The following is a 20,706-nucleotide window of genomic DNA, read 5'->3' on the forward strand; positions in this document are numbered from 1 at the left end:
CTCCTTGGTTTCTCCCCTCCCCCCTCAGGGGGGCGATATTCATTCTTGGAGGGGACAGATGCTGCTTTTGATGAGGACATGGAGACTTGGCTAATGGCCTAGGCTGCCCCACTTCATTAGGGACCTGAGAACAGGTGGGGTCAGAGGGAGAGCAACATTCTGCCTGGCCCCCCCACCCCCACCCCAGTGGCTTCCAAAGGCATAGCTCCAGAGATTTGCAGAGGAAGGCAAGGCAGTATGGAGGGGACATGGGGAGGAGGGGGAGAGGTGGTGACTGGAGGGGAGTGGCAACACCTTCACCAACCAGCCTCCTTACCCTATAGAATCAATCCTTCCCTCACCTTCTAAGCCTTGGGGAACCACAGCAGATTTTGTGCACCAAAGCTAGGGTTCAGAAGGATGAGAGGCAAAGAACAGGAGGAGGTGGTAAGGTTGGTTGGGAGGGGGTATTTGAGAGAGGAGGGAGAGGAAAAGGGATCACTGAGAAGCCTAATCTATCCCAGCCGGATCCATCTAACTGTACTTATTTGCTTTTCCTATCTCCTCTTCCTCCTCTCCTCCCTACCCAGACAGCCCAATCTTAATTGAAGGGTGTATGGGAGGGCGGGGGAGGCAGTTTGGGTTGACAGAGCTCAGACTATAGGAGCAGCAAAGGCCTTGACAGAAGACTGGATACCCTCCAGAGGTCATCTGATCTGTCACAATGAAGGCAGCCCAGACTTCTTGAACTTACCTCCTTACTGGTTCTTCATATTCCCTTGGCCTTCCTCCTGCCACACCTGCCACCCAGCTTGGGACTCAGTTCTTATCTCCCCAGACATCTCCGAGGCAACAGAGACAACTTGGAATGGGAGTGAGGTGAGGATGAGGGAGGGAGTTAAGTCTATTAGGCTCTGGCTTCTGCTTGCCTCTCTCAGAGTCCTCCGTAGCATAAAGACCCCTCACCCCATACATAAGAAATCAAATTATTTGGGGGCTGAGGTAGGATTGATTAGTTAACCTCAAAGACTGTATTCCAGCTGAGGCTGCTGGGATCTCAGATTGTACTTTCAGGATAGTTAGGGGGTAAGGAGCAGACAGAGAGAGCTAGATTACTCCCAATGGGAAGTGGAACCTCTGCTGGGCAAGGGTGGGGGTGGGGGGGGGTGGAGAAGCTTTGGAAGGACTCTTATCTTCTCTTTTCCTGGGAAAATGACAGACTCTCAATATCCTGCCCAGTGGCCTAGCATCAAAGGGCCATGTCCGGCCTGTTCTAGGTCAGACATGCTCTGAGGGGTAGGAGAGTGGGGGTGGGGTGGAGTGGGGGGTGGAATAAGGGTATAGGTTTAGGCCAAAGAGACATCCCTCTTCTCCACATTGCCTGATTGCTCCTGAGATCTATTACCCTCCAAAATCTGAGAAAGCTAGGACAAAAAAGGTACAGTGACTGCTCTGAACTCCTCTCCACCCCAGACCCCAGGCTTAGGTCCCCAGCGTGGTGGCCCTGCAGGAGGTGAGGTGAAGCTCTTCTCTCTTGCTGCCTCTCCACATTAGTCACGAGGCATTGGGCACCACCATCTCCTAACCTAGTTCCTGGCCCTGCAGGAGCCCCCTTCCCCACCTGAGTGTGGCACTGTCTCCAACTGAGGCTTAGGCCAGCCCAGGCCCTCACCAGTGGAGGGCTGGTTCTCCCCTTCTCTGGGTGCTGGCTGGGGTGGAGATTGGATTTGAAAGCTGCTTCTAGTATGACTAGTAGGTCCCATGTGGATTTCAGTGCTTTGGGTGGGGAGAGGGAGAAGCAGGAAGATGGAGGGGAGCCCTCCCCGCCCCAGGCGGCAAGGAGCCCAGAGCTTGTTCCATCACAGACACCCCATCTGTCTCCCACAGAAGGCTCAGATTGGGGGAGGGGGTCAGACAGAGGAGAGGCATGGGGGGTATATACAGCCCTACAGACTGAGTGAACATGACAGTCATGTTGCTGGCAAGGGAGAAGAACTTGATGGGGATGGGGGTGTCCGCCTCTGTCTCAGGTAAGGGTAAAGGGACATATACCTTAGCCAGAGTTAGAAATCAAAGGCCAACAACAAGGATTCCAGAGGGCCGATGATGAAGCATGCTCTCTCACAGAGAGGCAATGCACTTAGGGTATGGAATGAGACAAATTTTGAGGCTATGGCCAGTGAGGGAATTTATTTGGCTTGACTATTCATGCTTGTTACAAGGGTTTTGTTTTTCTCTCTTCTTCTTCTAAGTGGGAGGAAGATAAAATAGATTTTTGTTCATTGAAAAAATAAATTTAAAAAAATTCAAAAGTCAAAAGCTGAGGAAGGAGCAATAGAAGGCATTACTGGGACCCTACTCTTACCAGGCAACAAGATGTTTGATTTTGGTTTCTATCTGTACTCCTTAACCCCCATACACCTGTTCCACATAGAAGGAGGGAAAGTCCCCACTCCTATTTGCCAACAATTCTGATATACATTTGGCAGGTAGGGAACTAGGGTTGAGCCTAGGGTTGAGTTCAGGTCAGTGCTAGATTGATGTGGCATTATCTCCCCTAGGATTCTGTACTCATTCATCATTCTTAGCTACCTCCTCCAAGGGTTCTTAACCTAGCCCTAGGTTAAGAGCCCTAAGGGGTCCAAGAATAGATTTCAAGGGGTATGAACTTGGATGGGAAAAAAATTATACCTTCATTTCAATATAATTGATTTCCTTTGTAATCCTATATATTTTATTTGATGCATTTAAAAATATTATCAAGAGAAGGGGTCCATGGGCTTCACCAGACTGATAAAGGGGTCTATGATATTGAAAAGGTTCAGATACCCTGCTCTAGGAGCTTTCTATAGAGGGCTCAGAAGAAATCTTAGCCTATATTAGAAATATATGCTAGAGAAAGACCACTGGAAGTGTCAGGAGTTGTAGAAAGACAGAGACACTAATGTACTGTTTGGTGGAACTAGTAACCATTTCGGCCTTTTCTGGAAAACAATTTTCAACTGCAATAGAAAAGTCACTAAAGTCACTTAACCCCAAATGCCTGAAGAAAAAAAAAAAGTCACTGAACTGTACATACCCTTTGAACTATTATATCACTACCGGACATATCCCAAGGAAGTCAAGGAGAGAGAGAAAAGGTCCCATATATACAAAAATATTTATAGTGGCACCTTTTATGATAGCACAGAACTGGAAATGAAGTAAGTGCCAACTAGGGAATTGCCAAATTGTGGTATATAAATGCAATGTAATATTATTGTACCTTACGAAACAAACAGTGTGGAGTGGCAGGAGCATGGTGTAGTGATTAGAGGACTGGCCTCAGAGTTAGGACAGCCCAGTTATTTTTAAGGCACTCAGGTTGTTTGATCCTGGGTAAGCCATATAACTTCTCAGTGCCCTAGGCAAATCTCTAGGACAAGAAACTGCAGAAGACTTGCTCACCCTTATTGGTACAGGGAGTTTCTTCCCTGGGAATTCCTTTTACCAATGAAAATCATAGGCTCAGACAAAATAAAAAAAAAGACAATTATAAAAATGAAGAATTCAGAAAAATTTGTGGAGACTTGTATGAACTGATGAACTGGGAGCAGCAATCTACCCCAAGACCACAATGAACTCAAGGAAAACAATGTTGAAACATATCCAGACTCTGATCACTGCAATGACCCAACTGTGACTTCAGAGGACTGAAAAATGGAGCATTCTTTTCTCTTCTCTGCAGAAAGATGGTGGCCTATAAGTACAAAATGAGGCATACGTTGTTAAGCATAGACAATGTCTTGATTTGTTTTGTTTAATTATATGTCTTTGTTACAATGGAGGATTCTCTTTGGTGATAGAGGAGCAGTAGTCATTGGGAAGTAACACAGATAAAAAAAATGATGACATCCATCAATTAAAAAAAATGGACACAATTCAGAGTCAGAAAACCTGGATTTTAGTCCCAGATTTGTCATTAACTGTGTGATCTCTGTGTGTGATTTTAGGCAAATCAGTTCCTCTTTTTGGCCATTAATTTCTTCATTTTTTAAATAAGGTGGTTGAACTGAATGACCTCTAAGGCACTTTCTCGATTTAAGAATCTAGATTTAATCATCTTATCTTTCCACTGTAGGTACTTACCCAATGACCATTTGATTCTTCAAGCATAGCTTTGCTCCCTCATTTCCACGTCTTGACTTCTCTTAGGATTCCTGGGGGCAGTGGGGAAGAGGTAGTCTCTATAGCAACAGATCAAAGACCAGGTGGTAGATTAGATGGAGACAGTAGAAGGGGAGAAGTGAAGAAAAAGGGAAGGAACATCCCTGATGCCTAGAACTGGTATCTCTACTGGGAGCTTTTCAAGTCATCCTGGTTTGAACCCTGAGGTCAGATATTCCTCTACCACCTTGACTGAGGAAATCTCTATTTCTGTGTGTACCCCAGATACCAGAGAAAGAATCAGCTTTTTTGTACCTTGAAGTACCAGGAGGAATTGCTTCAGGCATTTGAGAGCAACCCCAGGAGAAATGGAGCTTACTCACTGTAGCCCAGTTAAAGCCCTCACCACTTCTATTGGTAGAAGGAGCTTCCTCCTTGGGAATTCCCTTTACCAATGAAAATCATAGGTTCAGACAAAAAGAGACAAGTACAAATATGAAAGACACAACATGCAAGTTGTGAAGACTTGTATGAACTATAGTCCATTTGAAGACTACCCTAAGAAGACTTTAGATCTTCCCATTATCTCTTCCTTCAGTGTTTCCCACCCTACCCTTTTGGAAAGTTCTTTCTTAGTTTTAAACTCATTCCTTTATGCTACAGCTTACACTCACTTTTCTCCCTTTTGGGGCACACAAGCTGATGCTTGTCAATACCTTCTGGGAAAACAGTGCCATGTGAACCTGAAGCAGGGGCTTTATTAAAAATAAATAGACTGGGGTGGGGGGGGGAAAGTGAGAATAAAGAGATAGATATATCTTATGGTCCCTGTGAGTTATTAGAAAGAAGGCACTGGTGGTTGCTAAGCAACAGGTCTCCGAAGAGGACAAGGCACACAGTGTGGAACAAGGCACCATCAAATGAACATTAGAAAAACAGGGAAGGCGCCGCGGCAGCCACTGGGGCCAGGGAGGGGCACGTACAAGTACAGAGCTAGCCAATTCACTCCCAAGTCTAGTCCTTTTCCCAGCTTAGGGCTAGGGAGAAAAGACCTAATAGACTTCACCCCTACTGTCCTTCAAGATCAATGGTGGTGGGGTAACCTGGTTTCCATAGCTACTCAGATACATTCCTGGATTGGCCTTGGGGTCCTTAGGTGTCTTTCCTACCCAACTCTGGGGTGTGCATTCTTAGACTACCCTTCCCTCCTAGCCCTACTCCTCCTAAATAGGAAAGGGAGGAGCCAAGGTAAAAGGGGGTACCCCAGAATTCAGTTGGCCTCGACTGGTCCTAAGGGGGCCTATCCTTTAGGGAGGAGGGAGGATGCTTTGTTGGAGGGGATATGAAGAGTTCCTTACAGAGACATCAACAGAGAAGCGGGGTGTGGAGGAAAGTGAGAGCAAAAACAAATGATAGCATCAAATATAAAGCCAGAGCTGGTGCTTTTTCTTTCTAGGGTGGTGTTTTAGGAGGCAGAGGGGAAGAGAGGGCATTGGGCAGCTTCTTCTGTGTCCCTCTGGCCCATCCAGCCCCAGTCCCCTGAACCCAAAGTCCAGCGTTGTGGAGACCAGAGAATGAAGATATAGAACATTAACGTATGTCAAATATAAGTGAGTGGCACCGAGGGGCATAATCTGTTTTTCTAATATGACCACAAGCAGAGTGTTAGAAGAATTAGGCCGACAGCTGCTGTGTTTTTTTTTTTTTTCCCCTTTCTCTCTCTCGCTCTCTCACTCTCCCTTCCTCCTCGGCGTTTGCACACACCAATGGCAGCAGAGCCCTGCTCGCGATTTCTCTTAATCTTCCTCCTCCATCCTGCGCTCTTTCCGCAGGCGGTGCTGCGAAGCCGGCAGAGCCCAGCGTCACACCTTACTGATCCTCAAGATTGCTCCACAGAGAGCTGAGGGAGATGGCAATTCGGCGCTGACGCCGGCTGGCAGCAGTTGGGAGGGGGGAAAGAGTAGGAGAGAAGGAGGGAGGGAAGGGGGAAGAAAGTTGGCACAGATACCAAGTTTTTCCCTAGAGAGAGATGGGGGGGGTTAGAAGAGGGAGAAAAAGGAAGGGAGAAAAGGAGAGAATGAAGAAAGAGAGAGGGAGGGAGGGAGAGAGAGAAAGAGAAATGATGAAAGTTCTTTCTTGATCTCTTACGCACAAATGCATGCAAATACTCCCCTCCCCCCTCCCCTCTCCGACCCCAGGCTCCCTCAACAATGACTCTCCATAGACCAAACTCTCTCAGGGTTCCACCCAATCCCCTGCCAGGTGCCTGTACACCCTCCCACATTCCCAATCACCCCGGAGTCTAGACTGACTCACACATGTGTGTGCCTGTACTTGTGTGTGTGTGTGTGTGTGTGTGTGCATGCGCGCGCGTGTGTGTACGCCTGTATGTTGTCTGTTTTGGATCGCAGTAGAATGCAGTATGTAAATGAGATGGTTATTACCGCAATGTTCATCAAGCTGAGCCGAGAAGACATTAATAGCCTGATGAATATGCATGTGAATTTGTTAATTAAGTTAATTATTCTGCTGAAAATGCATTCGTCTTCCAAGGACATTTTCCCAATGATTTTTACATGCTCTAGCCATTAGTCATGCTATATTTTATCAGGGAAATGAGTTTGCTTAAGTTGTTAAAAAAAAAAAAAGAGAGAGAGAGGGAGAAAGAGAAAGAAAGGAGGAAAAAATGGGAAAGGCCGAGTGCTATTGGAGTTGAGCGTGGGAAGGTGGTAGAGAAGGCCAGCCCCAGGTCTGAGGCCCAGCTGGGCCTTTGAAGCCTGCCCTAGATTTTTATGGGCATTTCATTCTACATTTTTTTTTTGCTTTTTTTTATGACAAACTTTTTTTCCCAGTGCCAAATTTCCAACACATTAATTAATTGTTGTAGCCAATTAACTGTAGTTGTGCAAATGAGTTTAGCACTAATTACCATGCAGTGCCTGTAATCACATAAAAAACTTGCTGAGAGAGAGGGAGAAAAGGAGGAGAAGATAAAGGGGGAATAAAAAAAGGGGGATAGTGACATGAAAGGAGGGAAACAGGAAGATGAGATGTCAAGGAATGGGGTGAAAGTGGAGAGGGGAGAGAGACCTGTCCTAAGGAGACCTTGCCACTTCTATTGAGTCTTTGAAGTCTTTTCCAAGGGAATGGCATAGTTATTCTTGCCTTCTTCAAGATCAAGATTGCCTCTTTGGGGGGAGGTGGTTGTTGGAAAAACTCAAGGTGCACTGAGAAGGGGGTCTTTCCTTATGGATGAATGTCTTTTCAAAGAAGTTCAGACTGGAAATAGCTGGTTATGAAAATAAAAGTGCCCTCTCCAAGGTCTCCAAGATCTCAGCCCCTAATTCCCCCACTTTCTAGGGCAGGAATTAGGAAGTATCAGGGTAAAGAAGAATTGTATTTGTACTAATCACTCCCTCTGAACCATTGAATGATGACTATATCATCTACACATTGTCCTAATATTATATCACCAAGATAATGCCAAGGGCTGGTAGAAAAATTATGTAATGACCCTTAAGGCCTGGCTTCTGAGGCTGCAGGTAATTTGGCAAGACTGGATTATCTTCCCTCCTTTGATATTAAAGTGGTTGTCCTCTTTTGGGAAAGGGGCAGATAGGTAGCCCACTGGATAGAGCACTAGGCCTGGAGTCAACCTCAGACACTAGCTGTGTGATCCTGAGTAAGTCACTTAACCCTATTTGCTTGTTTCCTCTTCTGTAAAATGAACTGGAGAAGGAAATGGAAACCACTCCAGTATCTTTGCCAAGAAAACCCCAAATGGGGTCACAAAGAGAATGGAGGTAAGAAGAGATATCTTTACTGATGAAACACCATCCAATTAGCAGTGTGGTCCCAAGAATGGTCAATAGGAAAAGTGAAGTTATCCTGCTCAGGATCTAACTCCATAGCCGTGTGGGAATTGATGACATCTGGCCAGCTAGAGATCAGGAGGTAACTAGAATATGGTATCTCAGTTCCCTAGCATACTAGTGTCAATTTCAGATTTTCACCTGTCAGCCTCAAGCTATGCTCAGAGGCATGGCGATGGACATGGTGGTTTTGCTAGTCTTTTGTAGCTTGTCTCTAGCTTACCAATGGCTCCATTTGTCATGGAAATTGGGGGGAGGTCATAAGAGTGAATGGTAAAGTGGGATGTTGTGTTGGACCATACCCCACTGACCATATTCAGGAATGGGAGCAACTTCACTTGTCATGTAGAAATGAACAAGAATCCTCAACCTTAGGCAATAGTTCCTTCCTTTCTCCTTAGCAAAGAGCTCCTCTTATCTTCAGGACCTACTTCTGGATCACGATGGAGCTGAATACCCAGAGACTTCTTCCTCCTATTTTCTTCCCTAGAAAAGAGGAAAAAGGCTTTCCTCTACATTTCTAGTTGTTTCCAATTATCTTTTGCCCCTACTTTAAGCCTACGTTTGCATGGAGGGGTTCTATCTTGGCCTATGCTACTCTCTTATTTCACTTGTGCTTACACATTCATCTCCCTTTCACCCTAGTCAGATGGGGAAATTTGTGTCTTCTATCTTGTCTTAACTCCTTTATAGGACAGACTTGTCTGGAGGTATGGGAAAGGATAAGATTCTTTTGGGTGTATATGAATAGGGTGCCCAAGGCTGTCCTTAGTAGGGAGAATGTAGCCTGGGGAAGGTGGGCGGAATTCTAAGTTACTAAAATCACAGACCCACTGGCCTCCTCCACCCTCTGGGCAGCTCTGAAAATGACCAAAGGAAACCACACTATTGTATGGGAGCTGTGTGGGTTTGGGCAGGCTCTGGAAAGTTCATCTCTATCCAGGTAGTTCTATACCTAGCCTATGCCAGATACAGAAGAATCTAGAGAAGGGAAGTCACATAATTCCATCAGTCTCCCATTCCTGTATCTTATAACTCCTTGAGGGAATCAGAGGCAGCTAGGTGTCACAGCAGATAAAACAATAGACCTAGAGCCAAGAAGACCTGAGTTCAAATCCAGCCTCAGCTACTGGCTAGGTGTGTAACCCTGGACAAGTCACTTAACCTCTGCTCACCTTAGTTTCTTGCTCTTTAAAATAGGGAAAATAATGGCACTTACTTCCCAAGTTTGTTGTGATGATAAAATGAGATAATATTTATAAGCGTTTTGCAAACTTTAAAGTACTATATAAATGCTAGCTAGCCACACAACATCCACCTATCTTGCTGCAATCTTACTGTATTTCCGGTTCTTAATGGAGGTAGGGGATAGAAGGCAGGTCATGACCTTTATCAAGATACCAGAACTCAATATTAAGAGGAATGGCTTCTCCTTCCTCCTTTCTGGGGAGGCCACCTCCAAGGCTTATTTGTGTTTGCAAAGAGAATAAAAAAACCACCACAAAATCTGTTAGAAATAGATCAGAGATGAGAGGCCCCCAGGAGATGATGGGCCTAGAGGGATATGCAGGAGGGAACACACCTTTTCCCCTGACCTAAAAGACATAGTTGGGTAACTGCCTTAGACAAACTCTCTCTTCACTATTTCTATTTAGTCATCCCCAGTCCTGACATTGGATTTGGAAGGAGTATGAGAATAGAAAGGATGTCTTATCTGCCATGCTTGGCAGCAGGCATTACCCATTCAGCTCTGCATGTCTAGCTGGCACTCCATGAGCCTAACCCCTCCCTTTGGCCACAGGACCCTTAGGTTTGGGTTAAAATGATGTCTCTCTAATCATTTTTGTGTGAGGTTTAACCAAATTTAAATCATAGCCTTTTCTATTCTTTGGATACTTCTGGCTGAGCGTACCAGTCTCTGTTCATCCCTCCAGTTCTAACTGCACCCTTTCCAGGCTTCCCTCTTGGGCCCAATGTTAAACCCAGTCTGCCAAATTAAGGTTGTTAGATATTTCCCAGGGAGGTGAATAACCCTGTGGAGAGGACACCCAGGTCCTTTGGACATTTAGCTTCCAAAGGAGCTAAGGAAGTTACTGGAAAAACTCCTGTTTGACCACTGTGAAAGCCTAAGAGAATGGAAAGCACTTGGGTACCAAATGCTGGAAACAGCATGAAGGAGGGAGGATTAAGTGGGTGTCCTTACTGAATCCTATCTCATTCCACCCAAGTTCAAGTGTTCCCACTGCTCACCTTAGCCATCCTCTACAGGCAAGAGAGGGTTAAAGGTATGGTATGGGCAAGCTATAAATTTCCCATCAGAGTGTGGGGAGAGCAGGACTTGGGGGGGGGTGTTTGGGGTGGTGGTGGGGAACTGGGAAAAAGCCAGGAGGTTGTCTCTAGGTAACAATAAACACTGTGAGCTAGGAGCAGCTGTTACACTTACTCTCTCTGCATCACAATGCTGAAATAACACTAATAAACCAGTGCGCCCCAACGCATGGGCATACACTCAGATACTTGGTACTCAACCCAGCAGTGACACTAGCCCTCCCACCTCCATCCTAGGGGCTTGCCCTCTGCCTCAATTCTCTCTCTTTGGAGTCCCAGTTCAAGGCGTGCCAGCAGCCAGACCATTCATTGTCCTAGGCATCTTTCTGGGAATGAGAACAGACAGACCCCTTTGGGCTAGAGTTCCCTTAGATGGGGGAAGGGAGAAGCTGGGAGTCCTGTGTAGAGATCTTAAGGGCATGTGTTTGAGGGGAAAAGAAAGAAACAGGAGAGATGAGGGACAGATGACAACTTGTCTGTGTCCTGAATTGTGTGTGTGTGTGTGTGTGTGTGTGTGTGTGAAGTGGCCAGGATGAAAGATGGATCAAAGAGAATTTGGTCACTGGGTAGGAGTGGGGGTGGAAGAATCAAGAGAATTGGTGGGGGGGGGGGGGGAACAGAGCACTGAAGGGGGCATCCAAGAGTGTGGCTTCAATGCTTTCCTAAAGCTAAGCCTCTTTATTCCTTCCCTGATCCCACCTTGTTTCTCAGCAGCACTATCTTGATATCTGACATCAAGTCTGGTGTTGGTTTGGGACTGAACTTTATTCTGGAACCTCCCAACAGGTCCACCCTGGGTTTGTGATCCTGCCAAGCCAAGCCTGTCTGCTGCCAGGAAGAGAGGAGATGGTAAGGAGATGGGTGAGGATCATCCCTGTTTTTGTGCACAGATACGAAGTGGCTGGTCTGTTCTTCTCTCCACCCTGAAGCCATCTCTGGATTTCTAGGAATGGCCACAGGCAGAAGTACCCCATTCCTCAGCTGGAGAGCAGAGCTGCTGACACAGAAAGGAACAGGAAGAGACAAATGAAGAAGCAAGGTCATCATCTGATGTAGAACCTCAGCCGTTCACTCCTCCCTTCCCATAGCCCTCCCCTCTTCCCAGTTCACAAGGAGCAGAGATCCTCATGTACCAAAATAGATTCCCGACTATTGCAAATCTTCAGGGTAAAGAATCATTGGGCTGTTATTTCCCTACATTAACTCTCCATCAAAGAAAGCCAGTAACACAGAGAGGCAAATAGGGGAACTAGGCTTCGTCGTGGATGGATGCCCTTTAGATGGACACTCACAATCTGTCTTTTCTCTGGTTAGGCAAGTCGTCAAGGCCCTATGGGCAGTTAGGCGATGCAGTGGATAGAACTGGGACGGGCATCAGGAAGACCTGGGTTCAAATCTGGCCTCAGATATTTACCATGTGACTCTGGGCAAGTCATTTAACTCTGTTTGCCTCAGTTTCCTCATCTGTAAAATGACCTGGAGAAGGAAACAGCAAACCACTCCAGTATCTTTGCCAAGAAAACCCCAAATGGGGTCACAAAGAATCAGACATGACTGAAACGAATGAACAAGCTCTAACTTCTTAGCTACTTTTTCTACTCTCAGTATCAGTGCCCTCTCATCTTATAATAAAGCTTAGTGGCATAGATAAGAGCATTAAACTTGAGATCATGAAAACCTGAGTTCCAGTTCTGCTTTACATATTTACTAGCTGTGTGGCCCTTGGTAAATCATTTAACCTCTCTCAGTCTCATTTGTAAAATGAGGATAATAATAGAAACTATCTCACAGTGTTGTGAGGATCAAATGAGATAACACGAAAAGGGCTTTGCAAACCTTAAATGGCTATATAAATGCTAGCTAACTACCATCATCATTATCATCATTAATGGGGGTTGTGTTTCTGAAAAGGGAAAACAAACATCTCAGTATCTGGCATAGTGCCTAGCACATAGTAGGCACTTAATAAATGACAGCTGACTGGCTGACATTTGCAGGCTGTACCATGAGGAGCCAGGTGGGAAGTAGACAGGTATAAGAAGAGGCTGTGTCAACTTCTTGAGAACACACTCTCACTTGTTTCTTCCTATTCCTCCAACTCTACTGACTCTTACAACCTCTTTTTCTTCTATCTTTACCCTAGACATTTCAACCCCTCCAATTTGGGCACAAATAAATAGCCAAACAGCCTTCACCCTCTTTTTTCTCCCCTTTATCTCTTCCCCTTGCTTTGGAGGACCATTTATGCCTCTGTGACAACCCTCCTTGTCATATATATTCTCAACCACCTGTGTACATATCAAAATGAGAACTACCTTTTCAGTCCCAATTCTGCCTCTCCGGGTGTTTATTTCCAGGGAATAGACTGGCAAACCCTGCTGGTAAACCCTTCAAGTGCTGTCTTCTCTTTAGGAAGCTACCTCACCCTTCCACCCAGCAGCCACCATTCAGAATGTGCACAGAGGGGAGCAACTGAGACTGTTGTGGTAACCTGTCTTTTGGAAGGCACACTGGGGCCATGAGACCACAGGGGTTGCGGGATACCTGGTGACCTCTACTATGAGAACAAAAATAGGAGGGCAGGGCAAATTCAGTCTTTCTCCAGTATATTGTCCTCTTACTTCACACAGGGATTTTCCTTTATCATCCCATTTCATATCCACCTTCCCCAACAAGGAGCTAGGGCACTGGATCAGGCCTCATCTTTTGATTGTTTGTGTTCATATACTGCTTCTGCCCATCTGAGTCATCAGAACCTTAAATTCCATGGAACTGCTGGCACCCTCATCTTACCCCAGTGGACAGGCAGGTGCATAACCAGAGAATCCCAGCCCCTGAAAAGTCTGACCCCAGTCCAATCCTCCATTCCCAGGAATCTGTAGTGCAGAACCACCAAAGGAGAATGAACAAGCAAGAGATTGTGAGGATGAGAGACACCCCAGCATGTGCTCTGTGTTGGAGCAAATCAAAACCCGGTTTGCTTGTGCTGTTAAGAGGGATAGCCAGAAAAGCTGGCACAGGAGGGCACACAGCTTTGTTGGCATGAGAGAAGAACAGGGACGAGAGGGTGGAGGCTCTTTCTGGTGGCTGTTTCTCCCTCTGCCTTGGTCTTTCTCTCTTGGGTGCTGGTGAGCAGTGTGGCTTTGTCATCTCTACTCTTCTTTTCTCAGGCCTCACTACCACCTGCCTTCCTTCTTTTTCCTTAACTCTAGGAGTCAATAGGATGGGAGAAAGGGAAATGTTTCAACACTAGGAACCTTCAAAAATTCACTAGAATCTGGGAGTGGTGATAAACTGAGGCAATGGGGGGCTCACCATAATGAATAGGACAGTAGTTTCCTTAGCTAATTCTACGCCAATCAGTTGTCATCCAGTCTGGCCCTGAGGAAGTTGCTTCTCTTCTCTGGCCCTCAGGTTCCCTATTTGTAAAATGAGGGCCTTGGACTTAATATGAATGATATTTAAGATCCTTTCTAGCTTAGTATAAGATGGGGGAGGCATGGTTGGACAACAACCATGTTGTTTGAGGGGAAAAAGGTCTGGGTAGTCCAAACATTCTGGAAAGCAATCTGAAACTATGCCCAAGAGGCTATTAAACTGTGCATATTTGACCCAGCAATACTGCTACTAAGGCTATACCCCAAGGAGATTAAAAAAAAAAAGGACCCCCATGTACAAAAATATTTATAGCAACTCTTTCCGTAGTGGCAAAGAATTGGAAACTGAGGGGATGCCCATCGATTGGGGAATGACTGAACAAGTTGTGGCATATGAATGTGATGGAATACTATTGTACTATATGAAATGATGAAAGGAATGGTTTCAGAAAAACTTGTAAAGATTTGTATAAACTGATGCAAAGTGAAGTAAGCAGAATCAGGAGAACATTATACATAGTAACAGCAATATTGTAAAGATAATCACCTCTGAAACTTAGTAACTCTGATGATCACAATGAACCACAATTCCAAAGGACTTATGAAGAAACATTCTATCCATCTCCAGAAAGAGAACTGTTGGACTCAGAGTACAGGTGGAAGCATCTTTTTTTCTTTTCCTTGATTTTCTCTTTCTTTTTTGGGGGGGTGGGAGGGAGGGAACAGGTTAGTGTAGAAATGTGCTTTGCATGTCTATACATATTTGTAATAGGTTTTGTTTTTCTTGCCTTCTCACTGGGGTGGGGATGGAGAGAATTTGGAACTAAAACAAAACAAAAGTCTCTGCTTAAAAAATAAGAAAAAAAGATCTGGGATTTTTGTTGGAACTGTAAGCTCAATATAAGTTGACAGTAATATGTTAGGCAAAAATTAGCTCTCTTGACTTTGGGTTTAATTAAGAGAGATACAGCTTCCAGGAATAAAGAGATTGTACCATTCATCCACAGCACTCTGCTTTGGTCAGACCACATATCAAGCGTATTATGTCTAGTTCTGGACACCACAGTTCAGGAAGCACATTGATAATCTAGAGAATAACCAAAGGAGAGCTCCAGGATGGCGATGGGCCTCAAGTTCATATATGTCTTATAAAGACAGAAGAAACTGGGCAGTGTTTAGGTTTGAGAAAAGAAGACTTGGAATAAGATAGCTGTCTCCTAGTATTAAAATTTGGGCCCAGAATTAAGAAATAGGCACAACTCATGGAAGTGATAAAGAGGTAGTTTCAAACTTAATGTTAAGAAATAATTTCCTGACAATTACAGTTTTTAAAAAAGACAACTGACTGCACCAGGATATAGAGGGTCTCACTTATTAGAGGTCTTCAAGTAAAGGCTGGGTCAATACTTTTGTATACTGTTGTGAGAAATTTTTAGGCATGGGTTGGACTATTCTGTCAATGAGGTTCCCTGAGAATTCTGAAATTTTGTGATTCTCTTCTCTTTTCTAAGAGACAGGGCATTCTGGCAGAATGCTTAGACCTCTAAGTTTCAATCCCTACCTTGGTCTCTCGCTTACCCCCAAGGCTAGGCCCCATGCTGCTGATACCAGTCTCTTTGCCCCAGATGGTGAGAACCCCCATATGTGAGTGGCAGCCTCTGCCTACACATTCTTTGTCCAAACCAGGGAACCTAGTCAGGGTTGGGAAAGGATCAGGTTTGATGCTTCTTAGAGGAATGTGAAGAATTCAAAGGGAAGTGATTTTGGTGCTTAGGGAGCCTTTTTGATCATTTCAAATGTCTATGTGAGGGGACTAGGTATGAAAAGAAGATGGAAGAGTGAAAGGGAGGGGGTGGGCTTGTGGAAAATCTGTCCTTTCCCCTAGCCCTAACATGTCCCTCCTACTAAGTGCTCCTCCCCTTCATTCCAAAGCAGGAATCAGCTCTGTAAACAATCACCACAAAATAAATTCCCCAACCAACACTAAATATTAATGCTTTGCCCTACATTGAATGGCCAGCCCCTGATGAGGGCCTCAGGCTACATAGCTCTCTCAGTCATACTGGAGGGAGTAGCTTTCATTCCTCCAATCCCATCTTAGTTTGCCCAGATGACAGCATTCCCCCTGCCCACAACTTCTGGCAAGATTTTTCTCTGCTGGCCACTGTCAACAGGCTGGAAGTAGGTGAGAGGGCACTTTCCCTCCTTAGTGGGTAGAGGTAGAGGGGAGGATGGGGCTTGTCAGTCTTGGTCTCTGATGGGCATTCCTGGAAGGCAGATTCTAAATAATCAAGGGAAAGAAGGATTTAGCAGGCAGAGTCCTGCTGCCAGGGACTAGTACGGATGCTGGTAGGGCAGCCAGGATCCTGGAGCAGAAAGGGCACTCGGGAGACAAAACAGGATATTGGGCCAGGAGACAAGACTAGATTGGGAGGAGAGGGTTTTGGGGGATAGGTCAGAAGCACATGGATAGAACTTCTGTCCAAGTAACCCCTGCCTCACCACCCTGCTACCTGCCTACCCTATTACTCTGGCATCAGCATGGCTTAATGAATCAAAGAACGGAGAATGCTTATCACGTGTGGAGAGGTGGGATGAGGTCAGGAAATGCCTCCCTCAGATTTCTGGCCCTGATGGCTGGCCCTCAAAGGGCCCTACCAGACAGTTGCCAGAACCTGGTGGCTGAGCCCCCTTACGCCCAGCTGGTAAAGGAGGCAAAGGATGAGCAACATTCTATACTTTGCAAAAGGCTTCCTTGACAGTGTCTGGTTAATGACATCGTGGACATTAACAGAGGAGTCAGGGCAACTAACTTTGAAATGGACTCAAGGTGAGGGGTGGGAAGGCAGGGGCATGGGAGACACACTGACATACAACTTTTCAACCCATAGTTTACTCTGGTTTCCCCAGATTCTTGTGTTGCAGCAGGAGAGCTTAGTATAATATCTCAAGGACTTCTTAATTGATAAGGTCATGAGGCATGAGTGAACAATGGTGGCAGAATTGACAGAAAATGACTTACCTTTGGTCCCATAACTGGTCAGTATCAAAGACAGACTTAGATCTCTTCTGATTCCAAGTCTAGCATTCTTTCCACTTTGCCATGTTATATTTCTGTAACATGATTCCTCTTGGGGCTAGATTCAGGGTTCTTAACCTTTTTTTTTTTTTTGCATGGTAGACCCCCTTTCCTTTTGGCAGTCTAGTGAAACCTATAGAACTCTTCTCAGAATCATGTTTTTTTTTCTTCTTCAAATTCATAATTGAAGGAAATGCAGAATTTTAGTTAGAGATTAGTGAAAATAAGTATGTAATAATTTTTCCATCCAAGTTCATACACCCCTTGAAATCTATCCATAGATCTCAGGTTAAGAAGCCCTGGTTTAAATGTTGATAAGAGTGGGAAAGATGGAATGACATCTGGCAACTGGCAGATGAGAGAAATGCCAATATCCTTAACACTCCATAAAAGCTGTACCAGCATCCCTTTCCCCCCTCTCCATCTCCACTTCCCCACCTTGTGATGTTTTTCAGATATTTCCAACTTGTTGTCCTATTGACATCTGAAAGGCAACATGTCCAAAATGGAACTCTTTTACCTTTCTCCCCCAAACCCAGACTTCTTATCTTCCCAATTTCTTTCAAGGGCACCACTGTTCCTCTAGACATACATGTTCACAATCTGAATCATCCTTGACTACTCACTCCTCTTTAAAAGGCAGCATTGCATAGGATATAGAAGGGTGGACCTGAGAGTCAGAAAGACCCAAGTTCAAATTCTACCTCAGATACTAGATGTATGACCCTGAACACATCATTGAACTTCCCTTGGCCTTGGTTTCTCATCTTTAAAATGATGGGGTTGCACTAGATGGCCTCTAAGGGCCCTTGCAGTTCTAAATCAATGATCCTATGATCCCTTACTCCTATGTCCAACCAGTCACCAAATCTGAGTGATTTTTCCCTCCATAATACCTTTCCCATTTGTCCTTGTCTTTCTATTCACTTTGCTATGGCTTTGGTTTAGGCCTTTACCACCTCTTGCCTGGACGATTACAATAGTCTCCCAGCCTCTCACCTCTCCAGCTGCCATATTCTTTTTTTTTTTTTACGAGGAGGGTGTTCTTTATTTTTATTTTATTTTATTTATTTGTTTATTTTTTTTTTTAGGCAATCGGGGTTAAGTGACTTGCCCAGGGTCACACAGCTGGTGCCACATGTTTGGTCTGAGGCTGGATTTGAACTCGGGTCCTCCTGACTCCTGGGCCAATGCTCTAGCCACTGTGTCACCTAGCTGCCCCCCAAAGTCATATTCTTAAAGCGCAGGTCTGACCATGTCACTTCCTTGCTCAGGAAGCTCCAGTAGCTCCCTATTCCTCTGGCATTCAAAGTCCATTAGTATCTGAGCTTACCCTTTGAGACATATATTACTCCTCTTCAAGCACGCTCTCTTCCAGTCAGACTGGCTCAGTTGTCCCTCAGATACAAAATTCCATTTCCTACCCCCATGCTTTCACACAGGCTGTTCTGCCCATCTGAAACACATTCCCTCCTCACTTCTACCTCTTAAGATATATAGGATTGTAGACTGAGGTCTGAAAGGGACTGCAAAGGCCAGTTAGTTCAACTCCCTCATTTTATGGATAAGGAATCCCAAGCCTCCATCAAAGCTCCTACTAAACCTTTACCTCCTGCATGAGGACTCCCATGATGATCTCTTCAGCTGCTGTACCTTCCCTTCTCAAAATTACTTTTGTATATATTTTGTGGGCAGGTAGGTGGCTCAGTGGATAGAATGCCTGGCTTGGAGTCAGGAAGACTCGTCTTCCTAGTTCAAATCTGGCTTCAGACATTTACTAGCTTAACCCTGTTTACCTCAGTTTCTTCATCTGTAAAATGAGCAGGAGAAGAAAATGGCAAACCAGGAGCAGCTAGGTGGCACAGTAGATAGAGCACTGGCCCTGAAGTCAAGAGAACCTGAGTTCAAATCCAACCTCAGACCAAACACTTGACACTTACTAGCTGTGTGACCCTGGGCAAGTCACTTAACCCCATTGCCTGAAAAAAAAAAAAAGAAAAAAACAAAGAAAGAAAATGGCAAACCACTCCAGTCTCTTTGCCAAGAAAACCCCAAATGGGGTCACAGAGAGTCCAACTCGACTGAAACGCTGAACAACAACAAAATATAATTTGCATTTACTTATGTGTTGCTGTTGTTGTTATTTAAACCAATAGAATGTAAGTAAGCTCCTTGAAGGAAGGGACTGTCTCCTTTGTGGCACAAAGCTGAAACTTTAAAAGTGGTTGTTGGCTGAGTGTTTGTGTTAGGAAGGGAAGGAGGGGGCACTATAGGGAGGAAAATCAGCTTTCCCCCTCTGCCCTACCCCTTCTTCAACACACCTTCTGCGCACATGCTCACTCTAATAATACATAGGACAATACTTCCACACCTTTTGTAGAAGGTTTAATGAGTGGCTGTGGCCAAAAAAAGCTCATTACCTGGTGGTCAGCCTCTCTGAACTTGGCTGGCCAGGCCTGCTGATGACAGTGCATTGCTAAGTAAAGACTTATGGCCTTTTCAGCTTGGTAGGACCTGCCAGGACTCACCCTCAGCTGGCACAGGCTTCCAGAAGCCTGGGGTCACCTCCATGCCCCAGGAAGGCACTGGAGAAAGACTTTAGTGAATAAGCCTCCCCTTGTCTTTCTGAAAACGCCAGCAGCAGGGACTCAAAGCAGGCCCCTGGGACAGGATTTGCACCAAAAATGCCCATGTTGTAAAGTAAAAATGAATTGGGTTGGCCTCATTTGCATAGTGTTTTGCATTTAATCTCCATGGTACTCATTTCATGTCAAAATGCATAGAAATGTCCCCAGGCATCATCCCTCTCCCCCTAGAACCCTACTGTTCCAAATGCCCTGTTCCTCACCCTGACCTCCCTGGACCTCTGTCCCTCTGCTCATCAAAATTCTCCTAGCCTCCCTTGGGTCAGACTGGACAGGCCCAAACTGACAAAACTCCTGGCTGGGCTCTGTCCAGAAACTTGAACCCTCAACAACTTTACTCCTTATCACTGTTCCAATCGGTGCTCAAGATTCCTCCCGGGCTTGAGCAAGCTGATGCTACCCCATCCTGACTGGCACCTCCTCCACCTCTTTGCTTTTGGTGCCAGAGCACAAAGTGGCCAGTGATTGATGGGCCTGAGCTCCCGGTAACCGCACCCAGTGGCCCAATCCTCCTCCCTTCTCCAATCCCTCCCCTGTCCCTATTCAGAGATCAGATTGTCTCATGTCGGTCCCTGAGGTCCCATTAATTAAAAATACATCCAATTAAATGGCAGGTGAAAACGTGCTATTGGAGCTCTTCCCCCCCAACCTCCCCCCTAGGCCCCCCCCCCCCCCCCCCCCCCCCCGCCCTTTAAGGCTCAGCTGTGCTTTGAGCTGAGAAAAAAATACAGAGATAGAGAGGAGGAAAGTGTGTGTATGTGGGGGGGGGGGGTGTTTGAACCTCTGCCAGGGTAGCATGTGCCAGCCTGGGAGGGTGGCATCATGCCCTGGTGTCTAATTTCTGTGGGTGTGAGGAGGTCTCATCAGCTGGGCACCTACCCCTTCATCTCTTAAAGGGGCAGGGGGGCACTGAAACTCACAGTTTCCTTTAACTTAAGCATGGCCAGCTAGGGGAGATGCAAATGGTGGGAGGGCTTTGGGGGAGCTGGGGAAGGAATCAAGTATCCTGTCTTTAGTATGTCCCCCTCTACTCCTTGCCCCACCCCCCAATCTGAGAAAGAGATAATGAGGAGCCGCCTGGGGACCCAGGTGGCAGAGTATGGTGCTGCTCCCACGTCCAGCTGTGCTTGCCCCATGCCCCCTGAAAAGATAGGCAAGGAATGGAGGCAGGGGAAGGATGTCACACATCGACAGATAGGAGCAAAAGACAGACAAAAATAGAAAGCAGATGGATAGGGCAGGCAAAGTCTCTAGATGTGTGGACAGAACATGGCTAGGGT

At 45.7% G+C, this 20,706-nt stretch overlaps 1 protein-coding gene and 1 long non-coding RNA gene across 3 annotated transcripts in view; both read right to left on the bottom strand.

The window, feature by feature from the left end:
* Positions 1-2,719: 2,719 nt before the first annotated feature.
* LOC114051124 lies at positions 2,720-6,208 on the bottom strand. The gene is made up of 3 exons (XR_003570113.1): positions 5,890-6,208; positions 4,108-4,205; positions 2,720-3,718 (listed from the first exon to the last, which is right to left on the bottom strand). It is a non-coding gene; the product is annotated as an uncharacterized LOC114051124 (long non-coding RNA).
* Positions 6,209-11,071: 4,863 nt separating this feature from the next.
* Positions 11,072-20,706, bottom strand: part of CDK12 (cyclin dependent kinase 12) — a 72,707-nt gene continuing 63,072 nt past the window's right edge. The window contains exon 16 of one of the 2 annotated variants that reach the window (XR_003570111.1): positions 11,072-11,319. The gene's annotated coding sequence lies outside the window, so the exon portion shown is untranslated. Of the gene's footprint in view, positions 11,323-20,706 lie in introns of both variants that reach the window. The other variant, XR_003570112.1, reaches the window with a different exon arrangement.

Source organism: Vombatus ursinus, unplaced genomic scaffold (assembly GCF_900497805.2).
Source record: "Vombatus ursinus unplaced genomic scaffold, bare-nosed wombat genome assembly UNPS02014801.1, whole genome shotgun sequence".
NCBI lineage: Eukaryota > Metazoa > Chordata > Mammalia > Diprotodontia > Vombatidae > Vombatus > Vombatus ursinus.